This window comes from Paroedura picta, chromosome 4 (assembly GCF_049243985.1).
Source record: "Paroedura picta isolate Pp20150507F chromosome 4, Ppicta_v3.0, whole genome shotgun sequence".
NCBI classification, from domain to species: Eukaryota; Metazoa; Chordata; class Lepidosauria; order Squamata; family Gekkonidae; genus Paroedura; species Paroedura picta.
In genome coordinates, this window is record NC_135372.1 from 11,250,143 (window position 1) to 11,267,942 (window position 17,800).

A 17,800-nucleotide genomic window follows, 5' to 3' on the forward strand; every position below is an offset into this window, starting at 1 on the left:
GGTTTATCTCCCGGAAAAATCCAAGAATGCAGGAGCTGCCAGGCCTGCGCCCGGTGGCTCACTTATCGTGGCTCCCTTTAATTTTGTGCACACCAGCTCCTCGTAACTGTGAGCTCCCAAGCAGCAGAGGCTGATGTCTCTGTCTGTGGAGGCAGAAGGTGCTGTTTCTTGAGCCCAGATTGAAAGCCCCGGGATGACTCGGCCAGCCTGCTGGTAACTCTTTGGAGAGCTCTCCTGTTCTTGATGAACGTTTGGTGATGGAAGAAAGAGAAGGAGGGAGCCCCTCCTTCCCCCTGCTCCACTTCGCATCATGTCGTGCATCGGAGTGGGGACTTGTTCTTTTTTTTAAAAAAAGAAACCTTTTGAACACTGCCTTTCGGGTACTCTGTGACCATGTACCTCCATGTGCAGGAATGCACTACTCCGGGCCTCTTTTGGAGATTTGTGTTCACACCCTAGGGGTGGTCTACTTTAGCCTCTCCCTGCCGCCCTCCTAGTGCCTAACGCCTCTGTGGACCTTAGAAAGTCATGTGTTATTCATACTTGTGTGGGCTTTTTTGCTCTGCTAGAAGCTAAAGACACAGTGATGAGCCCCTTGGGGGCAGCCACTCCGCAGGGGACCCCAGTGCCCATCCCACGGAAGGGGGCCACTTGCCAGCTCCATGGCAAGTTCACTGCACTTTGGAGCCATGGTGGTGGTTGGTGGTGGTGGGGTTCCACGGAGAGCGGGAGGTTCGTCTCCACGGGCTGGGCAGGCCTCCCTCTGGGTGGCAGACTGGAAGCTGCTTCCAGTATGAGGACTGGCCTGAGCCGCAGCAAGATGCAGGCGGCAGAGTCACATGACTCCAGCGTGCCCGTTTAGAACGGGGGGTCTGCCAATAAAAGGTCTTTGCTGGAAGAGAAAAGAGACCTGTGGTATAAAACCTCTAGGCGCTTTCTTTAAAAGAAATGCTTGTTCCTATTCTAATCTTTTTCTCTTTATGATTATCTGCTCTTGTTGGTAGCGCTTGTCAAGCTGCTTGGTGTTTACCTTCTTTAGGGATGCCAGCTCTAGGATGGGAGGCAACTGGAGACTTGGGGGGTGAAGCCTGAGGAGGACAAGGACTTCAGTGGAATATGATGCCATAGAGCAGGGGTAGTCCAACTGCGGCCCTCCAGATGTCCATGGACTACAATTCCCACGAGCCCCTGCCAGGGGCTCGTGGGAATTGTATTCCATGGACATCTGGAGGGCCACAGTTGGACTACTCCTGCCATAGAGTCTAGCTTCCAAAGTGGCCATTTTCTCCAGGGTCTCTTTTCTCCCTGGAGACCAGTTGTAATAGCAGGAGATCTCCAGCTGCCCCCTGGAGGTTGGCAACCCTAAACTGCTACTCTTTTTTTTTTTTTTTTGGCAGTCTGGTTGCTGGGGTGGGTCTCTGGGCCCCTGGCCTGCATTTGGATAATTGACCTCTAGCTCCCACCTCACCCCCCCAGCTCTTTGTGGGGCTTCGGATTCCAAGCAGTTCTTGAGGGAGGGCTGCCACCTGCTTGTTTCATTTTTGTAATTTATTATTATATTTAAATTGTCTTTTTTTTGTCCCTATGTTGGTGACATCTGCACTTGCTTTCTCTCTCTTTCTCCATTTTGGCAGCAATACACAATTTGCGTTTTTGAACCATTAGGTATCTTGTGACACAGCTCAAGGACCTGCGCTGGCTACTTGAAAGAGGCATCTCTGGAGGATTTGGTCATTCTTTGCATGCCAGCGTTGGGTTCTTTGGAAGGCTGGCTCTGCAACGTGCCCAGGGCAAAGGGCTCGTGCCCCCAAGCCGGCCTCAGGGCCTTGCTTTCCTCCAAGAGGGAGAGCAGCCAGAGAGAAGCCTGTCCTCCACACCAGCGGTCCCCAACCCCCGAGCCAGAGACCAGTATCAATCCGTGGATCAGTTGATACCGGGCCGCGGCTCCTCCTCATCCTCCTCCCCAGCTGCTGCTTCAGGGGCTGCCCTGCCAGTCTGCTGCCCGCTCGCCTTTCGTGCTCTCCAGCGGCCGCCATGGCTGGGGCTCCTCCTCGGCGTGGCACCTCGCAGCTGCTGCTGGCAGTGCCCCCCAACAGGCGGGGGAAGTCAGGGGTGCCAGCGGGAAAGTGAGTGGAGCAGGGGCTCAGGCAGTGGCAATGTCCCTCGGCAAAAGACTACCTCCCCCCCCGGGCTTCAGTAAAATTGTGAAGCGTTGACTGGTCCCCGTTGATTAAAAGGTTGGGGACCACTGCTCCACACCACCCACAGGCCTTGCCCCGTGGTATGGAGGAAGCACCGTGCACCCTACCCCAGGTAGCCCACTCCAGGTTGGGAAATTCCTGGAGGTTCGGTGTTGGAGCCTGTGCAGGACAGGGACGCCAGTGGAATACGAGGCCACGGAGTCCACCCTCGAAAGCAACTGATTCCTGTTGTCTGGAGATGAGCTGTAATTCCAGCAGATCCCACCTGGAGGCTGGCATCTCTCCCTCTCTTGCAAAACAGGATAAAAACGGTTGAGCTATGCCTTAGAAATGCTGTAACTGTTAAATGGAGGCCAGTGGCGCCTTTAAGACCAACAAAGCTTGATGTGAAGAGGTGTTGGTCTTGAAGGTGCCCCTGGTCTCACCCTTTGCTCCGTGGCTTCAGACCAACGCTGCGACCCTCCTGTATATCAAGACAGGCTGCTGCTTTCAGAGAGCTGGCCCCGCCCTTTCACCCACGCCCACTTCCGTGCTGCAGGTACTGGAGCTGCTTTTTGGGACAGACGGCAACGCTGCACATTCTGGGCGGCAGAACGCAGCCAGGCCCCTGGGGCTCTGCGCTTTCCCTCGGGTTGAGAATAGGGCGGTGCGCTCCGGCATGTTTTGGCCACTTCAGTGATTGCCATAGTGGCCGAGCCACGGGCGGAGCTCGCAACCCTAGTTGAGAACTGGTGCAGTTTAGCAGTGAGGGACCCAGGTTCCCATCCCCAGCTGCTCTGCAATGCAGCCTCACCGAGTGTTCTTGGGCCACTCGCCTCTTCCGGCCTAGACTACCTCACAGGGTTGCTGGTGTGAAGATGAAGCGGGGTTCGGGGGAAAGTACGGTTGCATGCCACTGGCACCCCCCACCTATTGTTGAGAAAAACAGGTACAGATCTGTAAACCAGCCTTTCTCAATCCCTGCAGCCCTCTTCAGGCGTTAAGAAACAGCAGAAGTGGCACAATCAGGCAGAATAGGGTTGGGAAGCAGAGCTGTGGACACGCCCACCAAGGGCCCCTCCCCTTCCCACCCTCCCATCATTGGCCATTTTGGGTGGGGTGAGTGGATTGACATGGCCATATATGGTCATATCACCCAATAAATTACAAATATATAAAACGTCAATTCACCCCCACCCATTTGGAAAAGCCGTCAAGGGCCATCCAGAAGCCCCGGGGTTGAGAAGCCCTGCACTGAGCAAATGACTTCCACGTGGACCTGTTCAAGTGGTCACCTGCCCCTGGTCTGCTATTGGATGTTGGCCAACCTAATGCTGTTTCTTTTGGGGGAGGTCTGCCTAGGCGTCCCCCTTTCTGCCAAACTCCCTGGCTGGGTTGGGTCAATTGTCCTTCGGCATTTCTCTCTCCGTCCCTTGGGGTGCCTCCCCCCCCCCTTGCCAGTTTCCTTCTGTTTGCCCCTTGAACTAGTTAGCAGATCCCCAGCTGAGATTATTTCTGAAGGCCTCTCTGGGAGTTGGCAGAGCTTGCTGAATGAAGGAACCGTCAAAGCCCTTCTTCCTCCAAACGTGTGTCAGAAATCTTTTTTTTTAAATTTGTTTTGCTTTGCTTGAGCAGTTTTTGCATCCCCTTGGGAACTTCTGTTAAACCCTTGCGCAATTCCTTTTCCTTATTATTGCTAGGCAGAACATATAATTTATTCTGTCATCTTCTGGATCTTTCAAACACTTTAATTTAGGGGACAGCTGTTTCTCAAGCAGCTGGTGTCTGAAGTAGGAAGCACTTGTATAATTTTTTTTAAGTTGCATTAAACTCATTTTATTCTGTTATAAATTGCTTTTTGGTCATCTCCCCACCTCTCGTGTCACTAATTTGTAATTGCTCATTGAGACAGCAAAGCAGTTGATCCAAATGGCTCCCTGGATTGGTGTCCCAGTTTTCGTCTTTCCTCTCCCACCCATGCCCAAAGGGCGATCGTGATGCCTGGCAGCTTCACATGGGGGGCAGGGGGCAAACTCCAGGTGTCCACGGACTATAATTCCCATGGACATCTAGAGAGCCACAGTCCAGCCACCCCTGGCATGGAGGGTTTTACCCAGTGCACCTTCCCGATATCACCTGTTTTGTGACGGTGATGCCAAACAGGTAAGTCAGCCACTTGAGGAGGCTGTGGAAAGAGACCAAGGAGAATAGCCCCCCCCCCCGCCATTGAACCTTTAAGGGGCCCTAGCCCTACTGTTTTTGGTGTGTAGGGGGGTCTTCTGACTTTGCTCCTATTTTCTTTCTCCTTTTAGCCCAAGTGAATTTACAAAAAAGAGCAGGACGTGCTGTGGCTTCTCTGAGACCGCCCTGCTGGGGGTGGGGGCTTGGAGCCCCTGGCTGGAACAAGCAGGCCTGTGGCTGGGAACCTCTTGTGGCCATTCTGAGGAGCCCCCCCCCCCCCAAGAATCTCACCATCAGCTGGCTTCTAGGTATATTTCTGCAGCTGTGCTCCATGGTTGACAGGACCATGAGGCACCAGACCTTGACATTCAAGCTGGTGTTAGATTTCTGTCCTGCTGAGTGGGGCCACTATTTGGATTTCTGAACCGCAGAAGTAGGTTTATGCAGCCTCTGGGAAAGGAAGGCTGCTGGACCCCAATTGAGAGGCCAGGGGATGATGTCACCTCTATGTAGGTCAAAACGGATCTTCTCTTTCCAGTTTTGTCCAGGACTTTGCGTTCTGTGGCTTCCATGTGTTTTCTGTACAATGCTGCCCCAGAGACCCAGGAGGTGTCACAGTAAGTGTGTCAGGATAGGACTTGGTAGACCCAGGTTGACATTCCCTCTCTGCCATAGAAGCCAGCTGGCTAGACTTGGGCCAGTTGCACACTTTCAGCAGGACCTACCTCACAGGGTTGTTGTGAGGACAAAATGTGTGTGTGTGTGTGGGGGGGTTATATTGTAAGCCACTTTGGGTCTCCTCTGGGGAGAAAAGTGGGATATAAATGCAGTAAACGATTAAATAAATGCCTTGCTCTTTTTCTTCAATGGTTTATTTCTTCATAAAAGCCCTTGCTGCAGGAGTGAGAGAAAAAATTGAGAGTGAGTGAAGCATTGATCTCCCTCTGTGCGTGAGTCTTCCTGAAGGCCCCCCATTGGGACTGTTGTCAGACTTAGGGGCATGCGTTAATTTCACATGACTTCCGATGCCCATCTGAGATGGGTCCAGCTGAGAGGCCCAGGGGAGAATGAGGGGCCGTGTGCAAGGAAACTCAGGTCCTATCCTGGGCTGCAGTGGTGCTCTCAGGCAGCCTTTCCCCACTCCTGCAGCCTGGAAGGCTGGGACGGGCTGTGCCAGAGCTTCGCCTTGGGGGCCCAGTGCGTTCTGAGCCAAGTCCCACTCCTGAAGCACCTCCTGAAGTACCCGCAGCTCTGGGACTGATGTCCCTCCGGAAACAGCCTGGGCAGTGGGCATGCCCCTGGCAAGACACACTGTCTGGCCCTAAGCCAGAGCTCACTATGCTTTCAAGGAGCACCCACCCCTGCAGTCTCCGGCAAAGCCCGTGGGGGCGGGGGGGAGGCAGAGGCAAATCTGCTGCCACGCTGAGTATTTGAAATGGGTTCAGGTTGGGGCACCATCACTGAAGAAGGATGTGGAGAAACGAGCGTGTCCAGGGGATGGCAGCGAAGATGACGAAAGGTTTGGAGACCATGTCATATGAGGAAAGGTCTGTTTCGCTTGGAGAGAAGACGACTAAGGTGACATGAGAACAATCTTCAAGTGCTTGAAGGGCTGCCATATAGAAGATGGAGCAGAGTTGTTTTCTGTTGCCCCAGAGGGTCAGACCAGAACCAGTGGGTTGAAATTAATTCAAAAGAATTTTCTGCTAAACATTTGGAAGATGTTCCTGACAGCAGTGGAACAGGCTTCTTCGGGAGGTGGTGGGTTCTTCTCCTTTGGAAGGGCTCTTGTGGCCCTCTCTCTCATGCCCTGGGGAATGCCAGTCGCCACTTTGAGGTCAGAAGGCAAATTTCTTCCAGGCCAGGGATTCTGGGGGTTTTCAGGGGGAAAGGGGGGGCCTTAGAATTGGGATCACTGTGGGTGGCAGGTAGTTGCAAGTTTCCTGTATCCTGCAGTGGGTTGGACTAGATGACCCTGGGGGGTCTTTCCAGCTCTATGATTCTATTACTGCAAGCAAAACACACATAGAATTGGTGGTTGGGGATTTTCCAGGCTGAGGGGCTGTGGCTGGTAGTTTTAGTCCCCGGTAGTTGAGGCTGGCATCGGCAGAAGATGGGAACTCCACAGTTTGGCACAGAAAGAGTGCCTCTTGCCATGTCCTACCTGTAAGCCGCAAGTATCTTCTTGTAGTTTTGGAATGTCTTAACGGCTTCCACCAGGGGGTGCTGCATGCCAGGGCCTAGCCTGGGCTGATGGGTGGCTAAACCGGCTCTCCAGATGTCCATGGGCTACAGTTCTTATGAGTCCCAGCAGGGGCTTGTAGTCCACGGGCATCTGGAGAGCCCCAGTTTGGCCACCCTTAATTTATATTTTCTCTGCTGCTGCCTGGGGTGGGGGTGGGGGGAATTGTGTAAGTTTTAGGGAAAGTGGGCTATTTTTGGAGTTTATTTTTTTAAAGCACCCGGCCTTTGGAATGGCCATCCGGTCAGGGGGGATGTACCACTCCAGAATCCTGTTTCCAGTAGACAGTCATTACACAAATCGTCTGACAAGCTCAGCTGGAAGGCAACCGCTGTAAGGTAGCCTGTACCCGAACATGGAGGTTCTGCTCTCATCCTGAAACCATTCCTCTATCGTTATTGTATGGTGATGAGTGAAAGTGCTCTCCGCCTAATTGGGAGCACTTTCTTCTGTTCCTGGCAGTGGGCCTTACTGAATTAGGGTGACCCCCATAAGGTTTTCAAGGAAAAAAAGATCCAGAAAGGGTTTGCCCTGGACTTCCTAAGAGATCTCTTACCCTCACCAGGGCTTCCAAGCCAGGCTGGCCTCAGACCAAACTGGGTTATGCTGGCTTCTCCTTGGAGGGAAGGTAGATGACCCTAGGCCAAGTGGCAGCTGGCACACTGGGCAGCAGAGAGGCATGAAAAATACCCACAGAGCTCCTGGGCCAAGCTTTTCCTCTGTCTCAGACTGGCTGCTCCCTCTCAGCCTCCCCCCCCATACAGTTTATAAAACAAAATTGCCATCAAGTCACAACTGACTTAGGGTAACCCCTCCTGTGGATTTCAAGGCTAGAGACATTCAGAGGTCATTTCCCCCTGCTTGTGTCTGCGTAGCAACCCTGGACTTCTTTGGACTTCTTAGTATTAATCAGGGCCCAACCCTGCTTGGCTTCTAGAATGGGATGAGCTCACTGTAGCCTGGACTATCCATGCTCTGCCGTTAGGAACCCAGAATGTCTCTTGCAGCAGATCTCTGGCCCAGTGCCTGCTCTGCACAAATATTGGGCCAGTGGCACTCCCTTAGCCTAGCCCACCTCACAGGGTGTTTGTGAGGATGCAGTGGAGAAGAAGAAGAATCCATGTTGGTTCCCCACTAGGTATAAATGAATTAAATCCATAGATATGGAGGCTTCCTCCAGGCTCATGGACTTCTCCTAGAGTCTGTCTACCCCCCCCCCTTCCCCGGGGGCATCACCACATCCGCTGATGGTGAGTTCCACAGCTGAATTGCTCATTAGTAAAGTATTTCCTTTTGTCTCTCTCCCGAACCTGTTTCTCCACACCTTTGCTGGGTGCTTTTCAGTTCTAGTGTTGGGAAAGACCTCTACCATGTCCCTCCTGAGTTGTCTCTCCCCCCCCCCATCCCCCAGCTGAAGACTCCCAGGATCATCTGCCTTCCTCATAAGAAAGAAATTCAACAACACCAGCCCTGCACCAGCCCTGTCCCCATGTTAAGGCAACTGTCCGTCTTCTGTTTCTCGTTCTTGATGCCTCTGGTCAGGGCAGATTCCCATGTGCACGTAAGAAGCCCCAAGCATCTAGCTCAGGGGTAGTCAAACTGCGGCCCTCCAGATGTCCACGGACTACAATTCCCACGAGCCCCTGCCAGCGAATGCTGGCAGGGGCTCGTGGGAATTGTAGTCCGTGGACATCTGGAGGGCCGCAGTTTGACTACCCCTGATCTAGCTCAGTGGTTCTCAACCTTTCTGTTGCCGAAACCCTTGCCGCGGTGGTGGTGACGGCAACCAAGGGGGTCATAGGGTTGCACGCTCTGGCATGCCGGCAATCATGGAAGGCTGAGGTGACCCGCCAACACGCATGCAACCCTACAACCCCCTTTGGGTCGCCGAGGACGCTGCCGCTGCCACTAGAACAGGTAAGCCAGCGGTTCTCAACCTTCCCCTTTGGGTCGCCGAGGCTGCCAGTGGCCTCGGCAACCCCCTTGAAAGGGTTGATCGACCCCCCCAGAGGTCGTGACCCCCAGATTGAGAACCGCTGATCTAGTTAGTTTTCCTACATCTGACAATTTTAATTCCTGGCAAAAGGAGCAAGATCTTAAGTTTGTTGTGGGTCTCGTACACAGCTGATCCTGTTGCAAGATCTTTGCTTCTGTTCTATTGCAGCAGAACTTTATGCCTCTTCAACACCGACTAACTCAACAGACAACTTTTTTGTCCTTTACTGCTGCACAGATAATTAAGGCAACTGTATGTCCATAAGAATCGTACCCAAAGATAAGCCGCAAGGGGCCCCTTCTGCAAAGCAGTGTCCAATAGGTTCCCTTTGCCGTCTTTATAGGTTTTAGAACTCATCTCCTAACTAGAACCAACTGTCCCATTGCTAAGGGCCACATTCTTGGCTAACTAATTCATCTTAGATAAAAATGGGTAGCCGTGTTGGTCTGAAGTAGCACAATAAAATCAAAGTCCAGGAGCACCTTTAAGACCAACAAAGATTGATTCAGGGCGTGAGCTTTCGAGTGCAAGCACTCTTCCTCAGACTTGCTCAGCTTGCACTCGAAAGCTCACGCCTAGAATAAATCTTTGTTGGTTTTAAAGGTGCTACTGGACTCTGATTTTATTGTAATTCATCTTAGAACTTTAAACAGTTATCTATAATATATTCCTAAAAGATATTGAAATTGTTAGTACATTCTTGCTACCTTTTATTATAACGTGGGCCATGTAAAAATAGTGACTACAAATTTCTCATATATGTAACTCCCTGTTGGCTCCCAACTAAGTATACTGCATCTTTGAACAATAAAATCAGAGTCCAGTGGCACCTCTAAGACCAACAAAGATTTATTCAAGGCATGAGCTTTCGAGTGCAAGCACTCTTCGTCAAACTAAGAACTGACCATCATAACAGTAGGAATATATAAGCAAAGGTTAATCCTGTTGCATTAGTAAACTGTGTCACAGCAACCAAACACAGCCACATGAGAACTCCCTGCCAAACCAGACAATCAAACCCCTCAAACCCATTTATAGTTCACAAAGACATATCAGAAATAAAACTGTCAAAGCCAGTGACCCACAGCCCACACCCTACTATTTACTACTTTGTGAACTACAAATGGGCTTGAGGGGTCTGATTGGTTGGTTTGGCAGGGAGCTCTCAAGCCATCCATAATCTGAATGATTCTGACCCTCCCCAGGGGTTGTTCTATTGGAATTGTTCAATGAATTAATTATATTTATTGTTAGAATTATTACTGATATGTTGTGTTGTGACTGTTCCTTAATATGATGTTCTATGTATCTCATGACGTTCCATGTAAACCGCCCTGGGCCGTATGAGAGGGTGGTATAAAAATCTATGAAAATCCATTAATCAATCTTGGGCCAGTCTCAGCTTAATCTATCTCACAGGGGAGAATGATGTTAGCCATTTTGGGTTCCCATTGGAGAGAAAAGTGGGATAAAAACAGAACAAATAATATGCCCCAGCAGGGAGATGTGAGTTTCCTGCATTGTGCAGGGGGGTTGGACTAGATGACCCATGGTGGTCCCTTCCAGTTCTGTTTCTATATAATAAACAGATTTTGCTGTTCTTTTCAGATCCAGTGCTTATCCTGCTTCCGGGGGATATCCCCCAATAGGCGAGGCTGGCCTGAGAAGTAAGTACAGGACTAGATGAAGAGACAGATGGAAAGCTAGTATGTCAAGGAGGCTAGGCCTGAGACCTTATCCCTTATAAGCTAGCTTTCTCTTTGGAGAGACCTTTCTTTTCCTACAGGCAGGCAGGCAGGCAGGCTCTGTTCTGATTGATACGAAGTGACCTGCGTGTGTGCGTGTGCCTTCAGTACAAGTTATTTTATTTATTGTATGGGATCCTGGGATTTTCTGGCAGCCCAGCAAGGGATGTTCGGAGGTGGTTTGCCAATTGCTTGCCCCTGCGTCACAACCCTCATATTCCTTGGTGCTGGTCCTTCCAAGTGGGCTTGTCTGGGCTGTGCAGGTGGGGTTTGGGGGCTCCAGCCCCCTGGGGGCACCCAGTTTTGGGGCCTCAAGTTTTGGGCCCTTGCCTCCCAAAGCACCAGAAGTTCGGCCTTTCTTCTTGGAGACGGTGAGGTTGCGGCAGGGCTTCCTGCTGACACCTCCTTTGGCATTAACTTTTCCAACTTGGCTGCTGCCTCTGCCCTTTAGCGGTGTGTATGTGTGCTGGGAAATGACCTTGTTCTCCCCTCATGCTGGCCTCATGGGTCTCTGATTCATCTGCTCTTGGCTGGGAAGAAGCCCGTCTTTGGAAAGAGGGCATAAAAATGTCATGCAACATTTGCCCAAGCAGCCACTCTTACATGCTAGATGGTCTTGTGTTACACCCAACATGTAAATATAGTATTTGCACACATGCAACATATAGAAATTGGCAAGCCTGAGGTAGCATAGTGCCTCAAGGTATCAGTCCGTTCTTTGCTCTGTACAACAGCCCTATGATGTAGGCAAGGCAGCGGAGCTGACTGGCTCAGGGGCACTGAAGGATGTCAGTCTGCTTTGTTCAGTAGCCTTGCTTGCCACACACATCGTTAATAAGGGAAAATCCATTGTTCTTGCCAACTATTGAAAATCCATGGTCAGCAAAACTACGAAGTCAGATCTCAAAACCAGCAATGAAGGAAATCTGTAAAATCCTTATAAAAATTGTTGCCTTTTTGCACTGTGCTGCCTCAGGATTCATGGAACTCATTGCCACCAGTAGCTGGTGGCCCAAACAACTGTGAAAGAAAGCAAAGCCACCAACATGTGAGAGAGACCTATGAGTGACTGCTAGGTTCAATAGCTTAATGGAACTTCCATAGCAGAGGCAGTCTATCTTTGAGTGCCTGTTGCTAGGGAGCAAAGAGCAATGCTGCTCTGTTGCCTGCCTGTCCTGCTTCTGGGTTTCTTGGGGTTTGGGAGGGGACAATCAGCTGTCTACTGAGATGGTAAGCGGGCGAGAGCTAAGGGTGTGGGCGGAAACTATTTGTGACATCCAGATAACGATTTCTCTGGCGAGAGACATTCAGAAGTGGCTTGCCATTGCTTGCCTCTGCACATCATTCCTGGCCTGCCTCAGTGGTCTCCTATCCCAGATCTGGTGGCATGGGGCTCGCCGGGGTGGTTGCCCTTGCCTGTTTCTGCCTAGGGGCCCTGGGGTTCCATGGTGGTCTCCCCTCCAAGCACTAACCAGGACAATCCTTCTGCGATCGGGTGCAATTAGGTTAGCCTGGGCCATCCCGATGAGACCCAACAGAGCTGTCTGGTTAGATGAGTGCCACTTAAAATGTCATAGAATCATAGAATCATAGAGTTGGAAGGGGCCATACAGGCCATCTAGTCCAACCCCCTGCTCAACGCAGGATCAGCCCTAAGCATCCTAAAGCATCCAAGAAAAGTGTGTATCCAACCTTTGCTTGAAGACTGCCAGTGAGGGGGGGCTCACCAGTATTATCCCTGTATGGCTGTCGGCTTGACCCGAATAACCCAGTCTAGCTTGATTCTCATCGGGTCTTGGAAGCCAACAGGGTAGCCCTTTCTGTCGCTTGGATGGGAAACAGAGGCAGTCCAGGGGCAAACCACCTCTGGACATCTCTTGTCTTGAAAACCCTACGAGGGGTAGCAAAGAAGTCAGATGGGACTTGATGGCCAAAAAATGTGTTTGAGCTGTGGGGGCAGGAGGCTGAGGGGGAGCAGCCAGTCTGAGACAGAGGGAAAACTTGAACCAGGGACCTCACAGATCTCCATGAAGCTGCTCTGCTGTCCCATGTGTTGATTTGCTGTGCTGACCTGAAATGCGGGAGAACTCTGCATGAGAACCGCTCCCTGTGGGCAGCCCCTGTCCCACAGTGCCTTGTTGCCACAACCGTGGCTGGCGTGCAATTCCCTCTGTGCTTGTCGTCCTCCCAGGCGCACACGCATGGCTGTGATTCAAGGGTTTTATTGGGCGGGGGTGTTGATGCTCTGCTTCTGCTCCGTTTGGACAGTGGCGCCGGGTATGCTGGAAATATCGGTGAGTCCTCTGACGCCATCCAGGCTGCTTGGACTCAGCCCTCCACAGGAGCTGGTGCAGGGTTGGGCAGTCCCCGGGTTGAAAGCCCTGTGCCTGAGAATTCACGGATCACCTTGCAGCAAAAAGCTTCTTGGGATGAGGGGAGCTTGTCTCGGGAGGGATCCATTGGTCCACTCTGCTGATGCTGCATTGGTGGTATTTTGTGATGCCCACTTTAGTTGCTGCTGGTGCAGGGGTCAGCTGGCGGGTGGGGCATGTGGATTTCTTTAGAAGCTCTCCCCCCTCTCCCTGGCCTCTTAAATTGAGGACTGGTTTGGTGCCATCTTCTTGGGCCAATAGACCTTTCCCCTGGTCCACAAAGAGCCCAAGGGACATGGGAACCTCCAGCAAGATTGTTTTCTAGATGGGAGCAGGCAGTTGGCCTCTAAGCAGTGGCTGCAAGAGAGACTCCTGGCTCTGGGGAGCAACAGCATCTCTCCAGGGTGGCAGGTGAACCCCTCTTGGTTGCACGTTGGCTTCCCCAGTGGCACAAGCAGAAGCTCCCAGGTCAGGCTGACTCTGCGGTAGGAAAGGCTGGGCCCTCTCTCCCCATGCACTAGGACCCCAATGCAACACAGAACATAGCTGTGACCACTTTTCCAGGGGAAGATGTGTTATAGGGTGAGACCCAAACCCCTGAGTGACAGGAAGAGGCCCTGCTGAGAGAGTCTGTGAAACCCGGGCCTGGCAGAGCAATTGTATATCATTCCAATATACTGAAGACTGTTTCTAGTAGGTAGGAAGGAAGGAAGGAAGGAAGGAAGGAAGGAAGGAAGGAAGGAAGGAAGGAAGGAAGGAAGGGAGGGAGGGAGGGAGGGAGGGAGGGAGGGAGGGAGGAAGGAGAAGAGTTGGTTCTTATATGCCACTTTTCCCTACCCGAAGGAGGCTCAAAGCAGCTTACAGTCGCCTTCCCATTCCTCTCCCCACAACAGACACCGTGGGAAGGGAAGGAAGGAGGATATGAATTCAGGAAGGAAGGAAGGAAGGAAGGGGAAGGAAGGAGAATATGAATTCAGGAAGGAAGGAAGGAAGGAAGGAAGGAAGGAAGGAAGGAAGGAAGGAAGGAAGGAAGGAAGGAAGGAAGGAAGGAAGGAAGGAAGGAAGGAAGCCTGCACACTTCATTGGACAAAACCTTGAATAAAACTTTGGGGTCTTAAAGGTGCCTCTAGATTCAACCTTCATGCCCCCAAACCTGGTTGGCTTCTTGTCGGTGCTCCTTGACAGTTCTGCCGACATCTCTGCCCTCTGCCTCCGCCAGTTCTTAAATGTCATTAGGTTTATTCAGGACAACACAAGACCTTTTCAAGACTTTCTGGCCCACTGCAGAAGTTCCGAGTTCTTCTCAAGGCCCAAGCCCTGAATCTCCCCCCCCCCCCAAGACCTTGACGTATTCAGGAATGCTACAATGCAAACATTTTTCCTTCCAGCTTTCTGGGCAGAATTGGATTCCAGGATCAAATATGGTGAGGAATCTGCTTCCAGCACGGGGGCGGGGGGCAGGGGTTTGTGCCCGTCCATGTCCTTCCCTTGTGTCATGAGCTGGTACCGAGGACTGTGTTCGGGAATCGGGGGTGGAATGAAGTCCCCCATCTGTGATCTCATCACAGGGACAGACAATTTAATGGAGGCATTGTCCAGATTCATCCTGTCCTGCTGCGTGGTGTGTTTTACGACAACGCTTGGCTTGTAAATTTGCGGAGGCTCCGGAAGGCTGAATGTTTTCAAGCAGGCCGGTCTGGAGCCTTCCCAACTGACCGAGCTGGAGCCGAGTCAAGGGCTTGTGATGCAAACTGGCACGGAAACGTTTTGGCCGGATATCTTGCTGGGTTTCCTTGCCCTCGATTTAGCCTCCCGACCTGTTTCTGGATGACTCCCCTTTTCAGGCACTCTCTTAGCCAGCTTTGGAAGAAGCCTCTAGTGCAGGGGTAGTCAAACTGCGGCCCTCCAGATGTCCATGGACTACAATTCCCACGAGCCCCTGCCAGCATTCGCTGGCAGGGGGCTCCTGGGAATTGTAGTCCATGGACATCTGGAGGGCCGCAGTTTGACTACCCCTGCTCTAGTGTTTCCAGGTAGCCCAGGGCTGATGGAGGGTGGGGGAGTCCAACCAGCATGGGTAGCTGCCAGAAAACTCAGCCCTCTGCCCTTGGATGTTTTTTCTATGGGGCAAAATGGAGCTTTTGTGTCCAAAAGGATTTTTATATTCTGCTCTTCCCAAGGCAGCCCGTGGTCCTTCAGCAAACAATGTGTTCTTCGAGGAACCCAAAGACCTTAAGCAGAAAGAGAAATGCTGCCTCAAGAACCTGGGGGCAAGGAGGTGACCAACAACAGGAACCAAAGAAGGGAACTGCATCCCAAAAGTCCCTGAGGAGGAAAATAAAAACACCTTTTGCTGCTCACCCACTGTGAGTCGGGCAACTTCCCTGGAGAGTGTTCTACAGATTCAGCACCACCAAGGATAACTGGGAAGGCCCCTGGCCCCATGGTCGAGCCTCTGCTTGGCTTGCAGAAGGTCCCAGACTCAGCCCCCGGCATCTCGAAGGCAGAGGACCAGGCGGGCAGGCAGGAGGTGCTGTGAAGGCTGCTGCCCGTTTGTGGAGATGATGTTGACTTTGGTGAACTGAAAGCCTGATAATAAACAATAAAACTGCTGGTGGTGACAGCATTCCAAATGAACTATTCAAAATCTTAAAAGATGATGCAGTAAAAGTGCTTCACTCAAAATGCCAGCAAATTTGGAAAACTCAACAATGGCCACAGGATTGGAAAAGGTCAGTTCACATTCCAATCCCAAAGAAGGGTAATGCCAAAGAATGTTCAAACTACCGCACCATTGCACTCATTTCTCATGCTAGCAAAGTTATGCTCAAAATCCTACAAGCTAGGCTCCAGCAATATGTGGACCGAGAACTTCCAGAAGTACAGGCAGGATTTCGAAGAGGCAGAGGAACTAGAGATCAAATTGCCAACATATGCTGGATCATGGAGAAAGCTAGGGAGTTCCAGAAGAACATCTACTTCTGCTTTATTGACTATGCTAAAGCCTTTTATTGTGTGGAGCACAACAAATTGTGGCAAGTTCTTAAAGAGATGGGATTACCAGTGCATCTTACCTGTCTCTTGAGAAACCTATATACAGGTCAAGAAGCAACAGCGAGAACTGGGCATAGAATCACTGATCTGTTCAAAATTGAGAAAGGAGTTCGGCAAGGCTGTATACTGTTGCCTTGCCTGTTTAATTTCTATGCGGAGCACATCATGAGAAAGGCAGGGTTAGATGAGTCACAAATTAGAATCAAGATTGCAGGGAGAAATATCAACAACCTCAGATATGCAGATGATACCACACTAATGGCAGAAAGTGAAAAGGAACTAAAGAGCCTGTTGATGCGGGTGAAGGCGGAGAGTGCAAAAGTTGGCTTGAAACTCAACATCAAGAAAACTAAGATCATGGCATCCGGCCCTCTCAATTCCTGGCAAATAGATGGGGAAGAAAAGGAGGTAGTGACAGATTTTCTTTTCCTGGGCTCCAAGATCACTGCAGATGGGGACTGCAGCAAAGAAATTAAAAGACGCTTGCTCCTGGGGAGGAAAGCTATGGCAAATCTAGACAGCATCCTAAAAAGCAGAGACATCACCCTGCCAACAAAAGTGCGTTTAGTCAAGGCTATGGTATTCCCAGTTGCAATGTATGGCTTCAAAAGTTGGACCATAAGGAAGGCCGAGTGTCAAAGAATTGAGGCTTTTGAACTCTGGTGCTAGAAAAGACTCTTGCGAGTCCCTTGGACTGCAAGGCGAACAAACCGGTCAGTCCTAGAGGAGATCAGCCCGGACTGCTCCTTAGAAGGCCAGATCCTGAAGATTAATACTTTGGCCACCTCATGAGAAGGAAGGACTCCCTGGAGAAGAGCCTAATGCTGGGAGTGGTCGAGGGCAAAAGAAGAAGGGGACGACAGAGAATGAGGTGGCTGGATGGAGTCACTGAATCAGTCGGTGCAAACTTAAATGGACTCCGGGGAATGGAAGAGGACAGGATGGCCTGGAGGATCATTGTCCATGGGGTCGCAATGGGTCAGACACGACTTCGTACCTAACAACAACAACAACAACAAAGCCTGATTCAGTCTCAGGCAGATGCACAAGTTTGCTGGGGACAAAGAGGGCATCCAATGGGCCAGTGAGCACTCCAGCCAATCTCTGGGTACAGGCGGGGGGACTCACAGCTCAGAGGGGCAGCACCTAGTTTGCATACTCCAAAGCACAGTCTCAGCACCTGGCAACTCCCATCTGAAAATATCCTCAGGGTGCTGATGTTGGGAAAGGCCCTGGCAGTGGCAGTGAGTTGGCACAGCTGAGGGCGTTACCATCTGACTCAGACAAGACCACTGGGGGCTCCTGTGCGGGTGTGACCTCCCCCCCACCCCCACTGGTCCGCCCACAGCTTTGGGTTCCCTTTGCCATTTCCCAGGCATTCATTTCAACATATCAAATACAAGAACCGTGGATTCCTCAATTTGAAATCAGAGAAGCACCAACAGGATTCGCCAAGGCTATGTCGGGCAGTAATATCCACTTGTATGTTTAATATTAGCACACCAAGCGTCAACCAGCACGGGATCCTGGGTTAAGTTACTCGCTTTCTGCCTGTCTTTGTCAGGGGTTGCTCTACAATACAAATGAGTAGATAAATGAATACATAAATTCAGATTTAAGCATCGTCTCTCAAAAAGCCTTATCACAAAACATTTCTAAGCAACAATGCAAAACATACCTTCAATATTGCAAATCACTAATAATATTGCATAATCGGCTGATGTTCATCACAGTATGGGGTTCATTTTCAAAGTTGACAATGGGAGGCTAGCATCAATTAGTTACACCTGGAATTGCCAGCTTCTGTATAAATAACAGCCTAGGATCCTATTCTGGTTGACTCTTGAAGGTGTGCTAATATTCACTTCAGCATAGGCACAAGCCAATAAGCCCTAGCTGACACAGAAAGGAAAACAAAATGTGGGGACACAAATGTTAATATCCTAAAAGGAAAGCCCATGTGTGTGGTGTGTATTGGAGCATAAGTGAGAAGAACCCCCCCCCCCCCAAAATAAAAGTTTTCTGCATGG

General features: G+C 50.9%; 1 long non-coding RNA gene across 1 annotated transcript; it reads left to right on the forward strand.

The window, feature by feature from the left end:
* The first annotated feature begins 102 nt into the window (after nucleotides 1–102).
* LOC143834930 (uncharacterized) lies at nucleotides 103–5,222 on the forward strand. The gene is made up of 2 exons (XR_013229932.1): nucleotides 103–1,109; nucleotides 1,240–5,222. It is a non-coding gene; the product is annotated as an uncharacterized LOC143834930 (long non-coding RNA).
* Nucleotides 5,223–17,800: the final 12,578 nt, after the last annotated feature.